A 16,820-nucleotide genomic window follows, 5' to 3' on the forward strand; every position below is an offset into this window, starting at 1 on the left:
GCTAAAAATAAGTGAGCTATCAAGCCAGGGAAAGACATGGAGGAAACTTAAGTACAGATTACCAAGTGAAAGAAGCCAATCTGACAATGATTCCAACTCTATGACATTCTGGAAAAGGCAAAATTGTGGAGATAAAAAAAACCCAGTGGTTGTCAGTGATTGAGGAAGATAAGGGATAAACAGGTGGAGCACAGAGGATATTCAAGTCAGTGAAATTACCTTGTATGATATCATAATAATGGACATGTGTCATTATACATTTGTGCAAAGCCACAGAATGTACAACACCAAGAGCGAATCCTAACGTGAACTACGGCATTTGGGCGATAATGATGTGTTGATGTGGGTTCATCAGTTATAACAAATGTATCACTCTGGGGATGTATACTGAGAAAGGGGGAGGCTGTTTGTGTGGGGGCAGGAAGTAAATGGGAAATTGCCATACCTTCCTATCAATTTTGCTTTGAATCTAAAACTACTCTTAAAAAAAATAAAGTCTTAGAAAAAAATCTGTGGGAGAGAGCAAACCATAACCAACCCTGAATACCTTGAAATGGCCATGTCAGCAAGCAATGGGGTGTCCAGGACCCAGACACAGGCCACTTTCACTAAAATACTAATTGCAATAGAACGCTCAGTGTGAATCTAGTTGCTGATTATTCAGTGGCACTAATAAATCAAATTATCCAATGACAGCTGTGAAAAATTATATTTTTCTTTTATAAAAAAGTTCACAGAAAAAATGTGAACAGTTGGCAAATTAAAAAAAAATAGTTGCAAATCAAATTGTAGCAGATTTTGTGATTTTGACCTTTCCTTCCCTACTCCCCTGCCACCTTAAACTGGTAAAACATGCATAACAGTTATAGAAAATCCTGACAAAACCACATTAAGGAAAGTGATTTCCTTCCCTCCTAGTCCCTTCAAAAAAACCACTTGTTTTGATAGCACAATCAATGAAATACCAGTTTTTCCAGCTAGTCAATTTCCCTTATACATGTTTCATTCCAAAACCAAATGTTTGGTATGATCTTGCTTTAGAGGGTATTTTCACCATCTTTTATTTCTAAGCACCATTGCTATGAAAAGAAAATAGATCATAAATTACTACTTCTGAGTCTATGAGTTAATGTACTTCTGTGTTATAAAGGGTGTTGTCAAGTGTTTCTTTTGTCATTGTTCCATTCTATAGGGAACTTGAGTAAGTGAATCACTTATGAGAAAGACAAACACAATTTGGCTATTTGGCATTAAATTTAATTTTAGAGAATTAAACAGTTATTCATTTAAAAACTTTTTTAGAGAGAGAAAGAGGGCATGCGCTCATGAGTTAGGGGGGGCAGGGATAGAGGGAGAGAGAGAATCTTAAGCTGGCTCCATGACCAGTGTGGGACCCTATGCAGGGCTCAATCTCAAGACCCTGAGATCATGACCTGAGCTGAAACCAAGAGTTGGAAGCTTAATAGACTGAGCCACCCAGAATATCCTCATTTAAAAACTTCAAATGAGAGCGTACAGTGCTCCAGAGACATTACCAAAAGCACAAAGAAAAATTTAAAAAACAAAACAAAACAAAAGGATCCTACCCTTTAGGAACACACAACAGAATAATAGATTAATATAACTCATTCCAGCCCTGTGGCAATATGCAATGTGCTTATTAATGCAATGTGTACAAGGACAGGTAGAACACATACAAATTTAGCTATCAGAGGTGAATGGGGAATTAAAAGGGTAAACACTGGTCAAGATAAAGTGGAGATGGGATAAACTGTACAGAGAAGAATGAGCCAGGCAGTAACTTGGAAACCTGAGATAGCTCAACGCTACAAGCTTTTTGGCCTTGCTGGAGAGCAATTTATAAAACCATTGTGCTATGATCTGAATGTCTGTGTTTCCCCAAAATCCCTATGTTGAATCCTAACTCCCAAAGGTGATGGTATTGGTTGATGGACCCTTGGGAGATGCCACCTAGAGGTTAGAAGGCTCATGAATGGAATTAGTACCTTAGAAAAGAGGCTATGGAGAAATCAGTAGGCCCTTCCATCATGCGAGGACACAGTGAGCAGGTGCTGGCTACGAACCAGAAAGAGGGCCATCACCCAGTCATGCTGGCACACTGATCTTGGATTTCCAGCTTCCAGCACTGTGAAAAATAAATTCCTTTTGTATATAAACCATACAATCTGATGCATTTTGTTATAACTCCCTGAGCGGACTAAGACAGGTATCAGCAGATCAAGCCATCTCACTTCTACTGATCCTCCAAGTCTCAAAATGAACAGATTTTCCTCAGGAACTCTGAACTCTTAAGTTCCCCATATATCGCCTTCCCAGATCATCTTTAATCATAACAGAATTATTATAGTTTCTTTAATTTTCCTGAATAGAGTGTAAGACCCATGAGGGCAGGGCTATGCTGTCTTGCTCACCAATGATTCCCAGTATGTCCACAGTGCCACAGTGTCTGATAGGAGTTCAATAATATTTCTCAAATGCATCAATGGAAAACAGAATGAACAGATCTTATAGTAATGAGACCAGAAAGAGTCATACATAGAAATTTACTGAAGGTGATAGAGGAGTGGCTAAGGATCTGATTAAAATATATGCTCAGGTTTGCTTTCCAAACAGATCATTATTCAGGGGCTTCATAATGGGAAGGAGGTGATAGTGAGCAAGGCTAAACAAGAGTTAGGGAATTAGTTCATACACTAGAACAAGTTCAAATAGTATAAGGTAATAACAGGTCAACACTGATACATACAAGCAAAATAATGGGTCTTTGTGTAGTGATTCTGAGCTCCAAGTGGGAGGAAATGTGTCTGTAGTGTATTCCCAGGGGCTACAGAAGTGCCTGAAACATAGAGGACACTTGCTAAAAACATTGTCAGGTGAACGAATGAAAATAGCTGACATGTATCAAGGGTTTACTCTGTTCTATTTCTTATCTGTTTTTATCCTCATCATTTTCTATTTCTACCCACAACCCCAAGGAAACTCAAGCAAAAAAAAAGGAAGAATAACATGCACTAATTTCCCCACGAGGTAAGATTGGAGTTAGGATTTAAAACCAGAGATGTCAGACTCCCAAACTTGAGCTCTATCCTACTGATTCAAGTACAGATGCCCGCCATATTTTTATTTTCGTATCTTTACTTAAACTTTATCATTACTTATGCCTGGGTAGACTTAAGCATTACTCGGTGTATTAGGGTCTTCCAGAGAAACCCAACTAAGAGGATACCCAGAGAGATATGTAAGAGGAGATTTGTTATAGGAATTGGATGACACGGTTACGGAGGCTGTGACGTCCTAAGATCTCCTGTCTGCACTCCGGAGAAACAAGAAAGCCAGCAGGGTAGTTCCAGTCCAAGCGTGAAGGCCAGAGAACTGGGGGAACCAATGATGCAAGTCCAATCCGAAGGAGCAAGAACCGAGAGCACTGATGTTCAAGGGCAGAAGATGGATGTCCCACCTCAAACCCAGAGAGCAAACGTGCTCTTCCTCTGCCTTTTCATTCTATTCAGGACGGTATCGTGTCCACCTGCGCTGCTGAGGTAAATCTTCCTGATTCTGTCTACTGATTTAATGCTCATCTCTTCCAGAAACACTGTCACAGACACACCCAGAAATAGTATTTTACCAGCTATCTGGGTATCCTTGAGCCTAGTCAAATTTTACAACACACGAAATTAACATCATGCCCCCTTATATTTTTGCAGGCACTTTCTAATTTACCATACATCTGCATTGCCTACAATGCTGCTGTATAACACATTATCACAAAATGTGTGGCTTAAAACAATAACATTTATTTTATTCATTAATCTGCAATTTGGGCAGGCTTTGGCAAGGAAAGCTCCTCTCAGCTCCACTTGGCATCAGCTGTAAAGCTGAGTTTATCAGAAGCCTTGCTCACTCACATGTCTGGCTGGCAGTGAGTCCCTGGCTGGAAGAGTCAGCTGGAACAACTACATATGGTCTCTTTGGGTGGCCTGGCCTTCCTCACGGCATGGGGGCTGGGTTCCCAGGGTAAACATCTGGAGACATAGAAATAGGGAGGGAAAGAGGGACAGAAACTATATCACCTTCTATGACCAGCCTCAGAGGTCATACAGTGTCTCTCTTGCCACATACTATATTCTATTCATTAGAACGACTCATTAAAACCAGCCAATACTCAAGGCAGGTATTAGACTCCATCTCTTGATTAAGAAGTTGCAAAGTTTTAGAAAGGCATGCAGGATATTACTGTGGATACTTTTGAAAAATACGAGCTGCCCCACCAATGGCAGTACAATTGGGAAGTTCCTTTAGAAAGTGGCTTATGGATTCTTTATATTTATGGAAAAGAGTAATTCTTTGTAAGTACTGAGAATATTGGCAATGTATGTTTATTCTCACTTACTTAATGCTAGTATTCACTTAATCCTTATCCCAAACCTATAAAGTAGATCCAGTCATCATCCATTTCTCAGTTACAAAGATGAAGGCACAGAGAACTGCAGTAACTTGCCCATCGTTACACAGGCTTGTCCAACAAGATGGAGTCGGCAGTCAAGCCCAGATGATCCACTTCCGCTCTTAGATACTACACTTCACTGACTTTCTAAGGTGAGTAATGGAGAAAACTGTCTCGCCAGTTTGATCTTCTTTCCTCACAGACACATTCTTGCCACTCACACATTCTAGATTTTAGAAGCTCGTTGGGAGTTTACTGACAATGTGCTCATTTAAAACATGTACAAAGAGAAACCCCATTAAGCAGCTGAATTTCATTTATTTTGGCAGATACAACCATTCCTCAGGAAGGCTTAGCAGCAAAAATACTTACAGTTCATCAACACTCAAAATAAGAACAAATAAAGGTGTAAGACGTGCAGGAAGAGTACAAGATGCAGTTGAAATGTTTTCCTAGAACAAAACCTATTCTATCGCTATTGATTTACACTATTTTCTTTGTAATCTGACCACCACCTATATGAAATATGCTAAGGGAACAGTCGGAGGATATTTGATTGAGATAAAATTGAAATGGCATCAGAATCTCTTCTTGAAGTACCGCTCACGACGGCAGCAAATATTTAGTCAAATACTCGGAGTTAATGTTGGGTAGCCTCAGTGCAACATCTGACAAACGCAAACACTTTAAAAAAATTCTAGCCCTACTGGATTGTCTCTTATCAAAGCATCAAAGAGACACATTATTAATATTATTAAAATCTGGATAATTGACATCATCAAGAAATAATGCTAAGTTCCTAGTTTTTCAGCACTGTGATCATCATCATCATTATCATCATAAAACTCATTCAATGACTGGCTTTTTGCATCTGACACTTGTATAAAATACAGATGAATAGCCCTTGACTTCTAAATTCTAATCCACAAATTACACAACAGATATTGTTATTTGTAGAAAATTTTGAAAAGATTCGTGACATTTATGTGCAACGGACTTTTTTTCACTGACTCTGTGTACATGAACTGACAAGGAAAAAAACAACTAAGTTTTTATCATATTGTTAGTACACAACCTGATTACTTTATTTGCAGTATATAATATGTCCAGTGTGAAGAATTCATCATCTGTGATTTTAATACTGATGTTAAATATATTGTTTTAATTTGACACAAAATTGTTATGTTAAATGGGTTACCATAGCTTAACATATGTTGGTTGTATTTCAAAATGATTTGGCCCCCCCTTTAAAATGTCAGGCTGTTGAGTCATTTTTAGAATATTCCAGTAATTCATGCAGACAACCTGGGTTGTAGGTGAGTTGGATAATCAAGAACAGCTGGATCAGCTATTCTTCCATCAGGAGATATCATCATAAAAAAGAGAGGTTTATAGATGCAAGTTCATAAAATTTTAGCATAATAAAGTACCACGAAGACTGTATAACCAAACTGATACATTTTATAAATGAGGAAAATGTAGTGAAGAAAATTACTTAACCAAAGTCACACAGCTAGCTAGTGTGTATTCAGTCTAGAATCCAAGTCCCTGTTTTCCCATCCAAACCATCTTCCACTCCGCCTTGCCATCTGGATGAATATACATATATACATAGATAGTGGGAAAAACCAAAACATATGATCCTTTAATATTACTTTACTTGCTCTGAGGAGAAAGAAACAACAAAACACACATCCTGTTTCTATGAGATATTAACTCTATGCAATCAATCAATCAATCAAACAAAAAAGAATCTGACAAAGTTAACTCCAAAACTGTAGTTAGTCCCAGCAAGAGTCGGGCCTTTATAAACCCTGGCTTGTTTTTTGTTTTGTTTTGTTTTGTTTTTACAGTATAGGCTTTTGATCCTTAAAAGGTGCAGTGTGTTGAATGGTGGCCACCCAAAGATAACCAGTCTTAGTACCAGGAATTTTTAAACATTGCCTTATTTAGAACAAGAATCTTTGCAGGTGTAATTGAATAAAAAATTTTGAGATGAAGGGACTACTCCGGAATATCAGGGCTGACCCTAAAGGCCATCACAAATATTATAAGAGAGAGACTGAGGGAAATCAGACACAGAGGAGAAAGTAATATGAAGATGGAGGCAGAGATTGGCTTATGGCCACAAGCCCAGTATATTAGTCAGAATTCTCCAGAGAAACAAAACCAAAAGATGTGTATATATAGAGAAGAAGATTTATTTTAAGGAATTGGCTCATGTGATTGCAGAGAGCTGATGAATCTAAAATCTTACAGGGGAGGCTGGCAGGCTGGAGACTCAGGAAAGAGTTGCAGTTTGAGTCCAAAGTGAGTCAGGATGGAGGACCAGGAAGAACCTTTATTGCAGATAAAATCTGAAGTCAGAATTTCCTCTTCCTCAGAAGACATTCTATTTAGGTCTTCAATTTAATTGGATGAGGCCCATTCACATTATGGACAGCAATCTGCTTTACTCAAAGTCCATCGATTTAAATGTAAATCTCATCCCAAAACACCCTCACTGAAACATCCAGAATAACATTTGATCAAATCTGGGCACCATGGCTCAGCCAAGCTGACATACAAAATTAATTCCGTACACTCAGTAGCCCCTAGAAGCTAAAAGAAGCAAGGGACAGATTCTCTCCTAGAGCACCTCGTAGGAGCAGGATCCTGCTCTATTCTGGATTTGACCTCCAGACTGTGCAAAAGTCAAGTCTTTTGTTTTTAAACCACCAAATTTGTGGCAATTTGCTATGGCAGCCTCAGGAAACAAATGTAAATCTGTTCTATTTTCTATGAGTTTGATTGTGTGTGTGTGTGTGTGTGTGTGTGTGTGTTTTCTTCTTCCTAAGCCAGGCATATTTTATTTTTATTTTATTTTTTTTAAGACTTTATCTGAGAGCGAGAAAAAGAGGGAGAGAGCACAAGCCAGAGGGAGGAGCAGTGGGAGAGTGAGAAGCAGACTCCCCTCCCCAGTGAACAGGGAGCCAGAAGCAGGGCTTGATCCCAGGACCCTGGGATCATGACCTGAACCAAAGGCAGACATTTAACGGACTGAGCCACCAGGTGCCTGAACCAGGCATATTTTAAAAATCAAAACCCATTATATAAATCTCTAAGTATGTGATGTAAAATACCCTGGGGTACTTAGGATTCCAGTCCCCATAAATTTCTGCCCCATTACATTAACCACTGCTATTTTATAAGGACTTTTAATTGTAGTAAGTAGGAGTCAAAGTGCCTTTGGGTAAAAATAAGTGAAAATACACTTCCTAAAGAAAATGTTCTTAACTATCAAAACTTACGTAAAGCAAAGCATATAAGGAAGTTTATTTTAGCTTAGAATTAACCAAATGTCTAACATCCCAAGTACAAATACGACTACTTTAGACTGAAATAACAAGAGTGAACTCTTCAGTTTGACCCATTTGGGTCAGAGTCTCATCTCTCCCACTTGCTTGCTTTGTTCAAGTATTTTCCCCCTTCTGAGCCACAGTTTTCTCAATACATATTTTAAAGTCATTATAAGGATTAAATGTGGAAAATAGTACTATTGAATAAATTGAAGTCGATTCCAATTAAAATCCATAGGTGGAAAGTTATCTCTCTCTCTCTCTCTCTCTCTCTCTCTCACACACACACACACACACACACACACACACACACACACGAAACATTCATATATTGGTTTACTACTTAGAATAGTTCCTGGCAGTAGTGCTATTTGTACATTTGTCAAATATATAAACAACTTCTTTTAAAATATAACACTCAAAGAAAAAATACAATAAAATGCATTAGGAATAAATTCTACAAGACGCAAAGTAACCGTTTAAATAGTTGTAAAACTTTATTATAGTAACCACAGAATAACTAAATACATTGAGAGATAGATATCCTTAAGAATTAGAAAATATAATATGATAATGGTGTTCCCTCCTACCAAAATAATTTATAATCCAATTCTAGTCTAAATTCCTATGGGAATTCCTCCAGGACCTATAAAGCTAATTCTAAAATTAGCTTGAACAGCAAAATTTCAAGAATAGCAAAGGTAACCCTAGAGAAGAACAAGCTGGGAGAACTTTCCTGCCAGATAACAAAGCATGTGATAAATCTACAGTAAGTGGAGAAATCAGGACCATCACGCATTGCTGGTGGGTATGTAAAATGGTAGAGTCACTCTGGAAACACAGTTTGGTAGTTCCTCAAAAAGTTAAACAGAATTACCATCTGACTCATGAATTCGATTCCTATGTACATAGCCAAGAGAAATGCACAGACAAAAACCTGTAAAGGAATGCTCATCACAGCATTATTCATAACAGGCAAAAAGTAGAACAACCCAAATGCTGACCAGCTGATGAATGGATAAATAAAAGGCGGCATATCCAAGTAATTATTATGCAAAAATAAAACAAATGAGGTACTGCTGCATGCTAAACCATGGGTCAACTTTGAATACATTATACTAAGTGAAAGAAGCCTACCATAAAAGACCACATATTTTATGATTCCATTTATATGAAATGCACGGAACAGGGAAATTTATAGAGAAAGAAAGTACATTAGAGATTTCTTAAGCCAGGGGGAAGAGATGGTCATGGGTAGGAAGAGCTGGGGAATGAGTCCTAAAGCTTAGGGCATTTCGTTTAGGATAAATATGTTCTAAATTAGATCACGGTGATGACTGCACAATCCTGTGAATAAACTAAAAATCATTGGATTTTATATTTTAAATAAATGAATTGTACAGTATGAAAATTATATCTCAACAACTAATCAATAGTATCTGCACAGAGATAAACTAAAAACAGAAAACACAACCAAGCACTTAGAAACAAAAGCACTCATGTAACTGAACATGATACACTGTAGCACTGAATTTTCAAATCAGTGGCAAGAGTAGAGAATTACCAGAAAATAATTTGGGCGTAATATGTTATTCACATGGAAAACATATGAAATTGAATTTTTACCTTATACTCAACAAAATAACTCATTTCAGAAGGGATTCGACAGTAAATGTTATAGACAAAACTGAAAACATTTTATGTGTGTAAACTGTTACACACACTTTAAAAGAGAATTTGGAATTGTCTAGCACATTTGAAGATATGCATTACCTATGCCCCAGCAATTCTACCTCCAGATGTATTCCCTAGAGAAACTCCTCTACACGAATACACATTGACAAAAATGTGTACCCTACTATTATCTGCAATATTGTGAAACAGAGAAAATCCACACCTTGGCACTGGAGCACTGCATGGTGACATGTGAGTAGCTCAAAAGTACTACTGAAATAAAAGAGACGGTCTTAGAATAACATATCAAGTGTAATTCTAACCTGTAAAGGCGAAAAATATACAAACTAAATAATATATTATTTAAGATATGCAAAAATGTGCAATGGCAGTAGTCATGAGATTAAGGTCAGGTGTACTTGACACCTGAAAAGTTTCTGGGAAAGCTATATTGTAAGTATGTGGATTTTTGCTTTATTGTTTTTTTTAATTATTTTAAAAAGAATGGTAGTTTATAATCTGTTTCAATATATAATTATTACGAAAAAATGAAATTGTTTTGGTATAGATTTCAGCTGGATGGTAAGGAGGTGAGGTAATTTTTTTAGAAATTATTTTTGGAGGGGCATCTGGGTAGCTCAGTCTGTTAAGCGTCTGCCTTTGGCTCAGGTCATGGTCCTGGGGTCCTGGGATGGAGCCCAGCATTGGGCTCCCTGCTGAGCAGGGAGTCTGCTTGTCCCTCTCCTTCTGCCCCTCCTCTCTGCTCAGGCTCTCTCACGCAAATAAATAAATAAAATCTAAAAAAAAAAAGTTATTTTTTGAAACTCAGGAATTCTAATTAACCTATTTAGTCATCTTTGTAAATTAGTAAAGCTATTATATGAAATATTAAATGGATATGAGATCTTATCTAAATATAATGTACAGGTTGTATTAAAATTTCAATGTTTACCAGTAAAGAGTAACTTAGAATGCAAAATTTTGATAGTTTACAAACTGAGGGAGAATCCTTTCAGTCCTTAAAACAGATCACAGAGCTACCCTTTATCTGTTCTTAAGCCACAGGGTTTGTTTGTTTTGCTTCTAAATAGCAACTAACTGAAGGTGGAGAGGTGAAAACCTTTCTTTTGTTGCTCTCCTGATGAATCAAAATGGACAACAGCCTCTGGGATGGGTGTCTTAAAGACATGACCTTCTTAATTTATAAATTCTTATAGGTGACATTTACCATATTTATCAGGATAAATATTTCAATTAAAAAAAATCCCATCAGAAAAAAAGTGATTCTAACATAAATTAACTGAAGTCCATCTCTTTAATAGTCACTCTTTATAATTCTCAGTGGAATGTTTCCTTAAAATCAGCTTTACTAGAAAGTGTGAGGAGAAAGTAAATTTTAGTTTTGATTGCTTTAGGATATGGAGGCAGTTCAACACTTCATTCAGGAATTTAATTACACCATTTGTAAGGAGTTTATGGTGGACTGGCCCAGAGCCAGGCCCCTGTGCCCTGACGCTGCACTTAGGTGATGATGACATCCTCCCCTCCATATGGCACATGAAGGAAAAGAAACTACTCATCTGATCTATTTTGTTAGAACCATCTCGAGTTTATTATTAGACTTTATCTCTTCTTAAATCTTTCATTCTATTCTACGGAGTGTAAAATTAAAATTCTCATGTCAGTCCATTTTTATAGGCGTACCACGAGGGTCTACAGAGTGAGGCTCTGACAGTTCAGCAGTCAACACAGATTCACATAGGAGCTCCAGATCTGAAGGGAGCTACTGAAAAACATAGAGAAGAATGTAAGCCAGAGGGAGAGAGGGGGAGAATGGCTTTACTTTTGCTCTCTCATGGAAGCTCTTTCTTTTTCATAATTACCTAAAACTGAACTCTTTCATCCATCCATCCATCCATCCATCCATCCATCCATCCATCCATGCATCTGTCCATTCATTCACTGAATCAGTAAAAATGTTTTGAAAAGTACCGTTGTGTCCCAGAACTGTGTTAGGTACTACCGTAAAATTCCTAAAGGGTCTCCCTCTGTGATATCACCTGCACTAAAGGTTTAAAGGCTATATAGGGATTGAAGAAGATTAAACAAGTTTGTTTACTATAGAACTTGGCACAAGCAGTGGGAAGGACATATCACCTGAGCAAAGGAGCTGCAGAATGTGAAACAAGTTTGTTTATTGTAGAATTTCTCATGACCATTAATATAAATATGCATTATAAACCTTCAAAAGAAGTATATTTATTCAGGCTTTTCTAAGCTTATTTCATTGAATAATCATTTTCTATCCTTTTTTTTCCATTACAGATAATATTTTGGAATCAATTTTTAAAGTGAATATAACTTGGAATTATTAATTTCATAAAATGTTCTGACTGAATATCTGGTTTACTACCAATTTTTGTGTTAGTAGAGACAAGACCAGGATTGGGATACGGATAGATCTAAGGGCAGTTGTTTCTATGGCTATGTTATATAACTAAGTCATTAAAATATACATATGCATATATATTATATACATATTCTATGTATCTATCTGTAGTATTTTGTATACATACCCACACACATATATATAGATTATATAATAATATACCATAGAGAGTTATTTCAAGGATGACATATAAGAACATGTTAAATTAATTAAGCTCAGCGCCCTTTTATAGTAGTTTAATAAATTGTAGCTCCTAGGACAATGACAATGAAGATGATGAGGACAAAGAAAAAGAAGAAATATTCTGACAACAAAACACAGTGTCCCTGTGCCAGGAAAGAATCCTGGGACCCTATTTGCTCTTCACGAAACAGCTAATTTTAGCCCCAGAGGTATCAGCCATCATCATTCCTCTGCTTTCCTGATTATATTGTATATTTAACTTTTGATGTCCTCTTTAACTGGTAAAACCTTTAATCAAGGCCAATCTCCCAGAATCTTCTTTCCCTGCCTACCTCCTTCCAGCCTCTTTCTTGGGTATCACCTTTTTTCCCCCTTCTGTTATCTTTATCTCTAGTATCTGGAAATTTTTTAAAAATAGACAGATATTCTGGAAAAGTCAGAGAGAGACTGCCTCTTTCATGTTATGAGTACCATTCACTACTCTATCCTTTCTCCAGGTGTAGTGTCTTATAGCCCCACTCCACCAAGTATTCAAAGGAATCAGAGCTAGGAATTTGGAGGGATGGCGACTGAATCACTTATGATTATATTTTCAATGAAGTAGAGCAAGTAATACTAGTAATCTGTCTTAAAACTTAACACCCTCCCACTTTGCATGCATAGAAAGAAATCACCATCAAATGGGTACAGGTTTATTTTAAGCAGACACATGGGAATATGCATACAAAAGACAGAGAGCTGCTTTATGCATTCACTGTCTGAGTTTCATTGGTATTTAATATTAATATCTTTAGCTTTTGTATTCAATGATTCTTCCATGTATACTCATTCATAAAACAATTGTTTATTGGATACTATTATATACCAGACCCTGAAAACAGGGAATAAATTTTTGAAATAATTTTGAATATTTTAAACTTAAGTCATATTTTTAATCTACAGAGTGTTTTGATTTCTTTAGGAGCTTAAATGACTTTCATGATATCAGCTGGAAAACTGAATTATTTCTGTAACACTCACGTATCATAGCAATTCAAGTGAAAGTTGGGTGTGACTGAAAAATCTCACATCAAGAAATTCATGTTTTCAAAATTCTTTATCAAGAAACTGTTTTAAAGGCAACTGGTTACAAACTCTATAACTACTCCCCAAATGTGGAAAACAACACATCTAAATATACTCATTATGTTCCTACCAAAGAGAGAGAGAGAGAGAACGGGTGGGGGAAACAAGTAATATGATTTTATCTATGATCAAGTTGAATTTAAGGTAAAAGAGCTTTGATGGGGAAGAAACGGTCTCATAATTTAGGAAAAAAAACTATTGAAGTCATATGATCTCATTAATCACCTTCTGCCAAAATCTCAGTAAAATCTCAAGCCATTTCCAAAATAGTCTCTTTGTGTCAAGGCTTAAAAATGACTATAATGGTCAAACTTTTAACTTTCTGCAAAATTCCCTAGAAGTAGTCAAGAACCCAGGAGTTAAAAGGCTGTACAAGTGAACCTATTAAAAATAATAAACTAGGATCTATTTAATTACATGGTGTGCTAGTAACTGACATTGAAAAACAAAACTGAGAAGGATAATATCTGAATAAGTGTTAGATTAAGAAAGGGGAGCTATGCTAATGAAAAATTAGCTCATTAGTAATGAGTAATAACAAAATTTGAAAGCATTTATACATGACCCAAGAAAAACAAATGTGGAAGTTTGGCTTTCTAAACTGGTAAAAGTCTCGCAAAACTTTATTTAGACTGGGCCAAAACTTGGTTTCTTTCCAGGCTTTGAAGCTGAATCAACACAGACAGAATGAAGTGTAGATATTTTTGGACAATTATCCATAATTTGGATTATTACATATTCTTTTCCAAAGTCCACTGTATGATCTGTGCTTAACTTTTTTTTAACTCCCTCTGTATTAGTATCTGGAACTAAAGATGGTGTTAATGGCACTACAGGGACCATGGGAGTATTCAAAAGTCAATCACATTGGTTTGAAAAAAAATAAAATCTAAAGAAATTTTATGCTGGGAAATGAAACTGACATTTAGGTGTACTGATTTTATTTCCCAAAAATAGTGGTATTTATTTTAAGGTTAAATGGTGAAATTATTTTTTTTGAACAAAAATTGGGACATATGATAGATTGGACAGTTTCTCTCATGTGGGATCAATATAAGAAGAGGTTTACAATGCTTATAAAATTACAAGCATACAGGCTTGTAATTGTTAATTACACAATTAGCAAATCACCTTTACTAAAGCTTTTATTCTCCCAACCCGAATATAAACTTATCATGTGTAGGGACAATGCTACACTCAACTTGGTACCACCAGATATTAGGGCCTAACATGTAAATCTCACAGCATTAATCTTTTCAATTGTTGAATACAATCTTGCAGGAAATTAGAAATTTCCTAGAAGCCCCTTAGTGGTTAGTCAGTTTACAATTAGGTCGTCAACTCTGACTTTACAAAAATCTCTTCTTTGTTGCTGAAGTGTTTCTTCAGAGGAGCTTTCCTCCTGAGTTGTGTGAAGAATTGCAGCAGTTACCCATCTCACACAGTTCATGTCTAAATATAGCAAGACAATGGACTAAGTAAGTCGCAGCTAAACTGGGCGATACACAATGTTGCAATGGTTGTTACACATGGGCGGAGCGTGGGGCGGGGGGGCATTGCTTGGTTTATACAGCTATAGCAATCTGTACTGTTTTAAAACATAGAGAAGCCATGGAGCTTAACTCTACCAGTATGTAAGGATTGTAGGACCACTCACCATCCCCAAAGCTCTCCCTGACCTTCTGATGGACTGCACAGACCAGTGACTCTTGAACTTGACAACTGTGTGAACCTCTTTAATAAGAAAAACTTCCCTTAAAGATAACTTCAGTAATGACTTTAATTATCTGTATTTTGATATTCCTTACTTTGACATAAAACTATGACTTTTTTTTTTGATAAAATAGCTTTTTCATTCTGCATTCTGTTCCTCCTTTGGTTTTTAATGCCTCAAAAATAATTCAAACTGAATGACTCTTTTCTAGGCAAAAGGCATTCTACTACCAGATTTTCCCGTTGGATGGGGTTCAAGGACATTTGACCTTCTTGTCATCCTACAACGGTGTTCTCAGGTAGGGAGAGATCTCTACTGTTAACATGTGCTTAAAACATGTAACATGAACTTTAGGACGTTTTACATCATTGCAATGAGCCAGTACAGAACAGAGTCTGTGTCTAATCCTGATCTTGTGTCATCCTCTCACTTTCTCATTTTCTTTCCCTCTATCTCCTATCTTCTCGCTCATGATTCATATTCCTACCTAATTCTTACAAACTTGTCAGTATGAGGCACTTACTTCTGGGCGAGAAGGATGTGTGGGACAAGATTTCATCTTATTTCTGAAGACATTCTTCTCCCAGTGTCTTCTGTTGGGCTTTAGACATGTATGCAGTCTGGAACAAATCCCCACAGAGCATACTCCTGAGTATATTATTTCCTACCAAGAAAAAAAAAAAAAAGCTCTATATGTAATCAACAGATGTTCTCTGTGTTAAGATATGTGCTTTAAACAACCACAAAAAAAATTAGTACAACCATCTATACTTGTCATATGTATAAAGGTGAATACAGTCAACGAAGAACAAAGAAAACAGTGAAAGGCGAACTGTACTAAGGCTTCTGTAGGAATGAAATTGGCACATAAATAAAATCAGGGCATTCCAAGGTTTTTGATAATGGAATTTAATGCCTGTCCTGAGGATTTTCATTAAGGTTAATTATCACTATCATTTACTTATTTGCTACCTCTCTTTCTTACCATAAATTTTTGTATGGATTTGGGAAATGTAGAGGAGTTAAGCTACTGAAAAGATCAACTTCTAATGAGAGAATGCACACAGGCTCCTAGGTCTCAGTTCATGGGCATATTTTGATTGTTAACAATAAACTGAGATAATACATTGGTTTACAGGATTAATGCTGACCTTTTACAAAAGGATTCCTGTCACAACAAATCCTATCACTCATTCACAGCAGTGTTGTAGTTAGATGGGCCAACAGGGGCTACAGCTGGAAAATGAACAAGCTTTCAACATCAATACTTGTGAAATCCATGAAGCACAGCTAAAATCAGATTAAGTATCAAGTTCACAGCAGATCATGGTAGGCTAGATAATGCTTCCCTCCCCAGGCCCTGCCAAAGAAACACATCCTAATCCCCAGAACCTATGAATATATTGCCTTCTATGATAAAGGGGCTTGGCAGTAATTAAGTTAAGGATCTTGACCTGGAGAGATTATCCTGATGGACCCAATGGGTAGGCTCAATGTAACTGCAAGGTCTCTTGTAAGAGAGAGGCGGAGGGATCAGAGTAGTTGTAGGAGATGTAATGAAAGGAAGGAAGCAAGAGGTTGGATATGGGGGGATAGGGGCAAAACTAAGAAATATGGGCAACTAGAAAGGATAAGGAGTGGATTCTCCCCTGGAGTCTCCAGATGGAACTAGAACTGTCTCTGTCCTTAAGACTGATTTTAGACTTCTGGCCTCCAGAGCTATAAAAGAATAAATTTTTATTGTTTCATGCCACTACACTTGGGGTAAGTTGTTATAGCATCAATAGCACTAATAGTAAACTAATACATAAATGTAGATCTTTGGAGGGGTAGAAGAGAAAAACCCAAAAGAACCCCGGATGACCTGACTTA

The 16,820-nt window shown here is 36.8% G+C and overlaps 1 long non-coding RNA gene across 1 annotated transcript in view; it reads right to left on the reverse strand.

Annotated features, from left to right (window-relative positions):
* LOC123002157 (uncharacterized) overlaps positions 1-16,820 on the reverse strand; it is a 289,432-nt gene that overhangs the window by 78,246 nt on the left and 194,366 nt on the right. The window contains exon 5 of the long non-coding RNA XR_006411740.3: positions 15,472-15,612. This is a non-coding gene — a long non-coding RNA (uncharacterized LOC123002157). The remainder of the gene's footprint in view (positions 1-15,471; positions 15,613-16,820) is intronic.

Source organism: Ursus arctos, unplaced genomic scaffold (genome assembly GCF_023065955.2).
Source record: "Ursus arctos isolate Adak ecotype North America unplaced genomic scaffold, UrsArc2.0 scaffold_25, whole genome shotgun sequence".
Lineage (NCBI taxonomy): Eukaryota > Metazoa > Chordata > Mammalia > Carnivora > Ursidae > Ursus > Ursus arctos.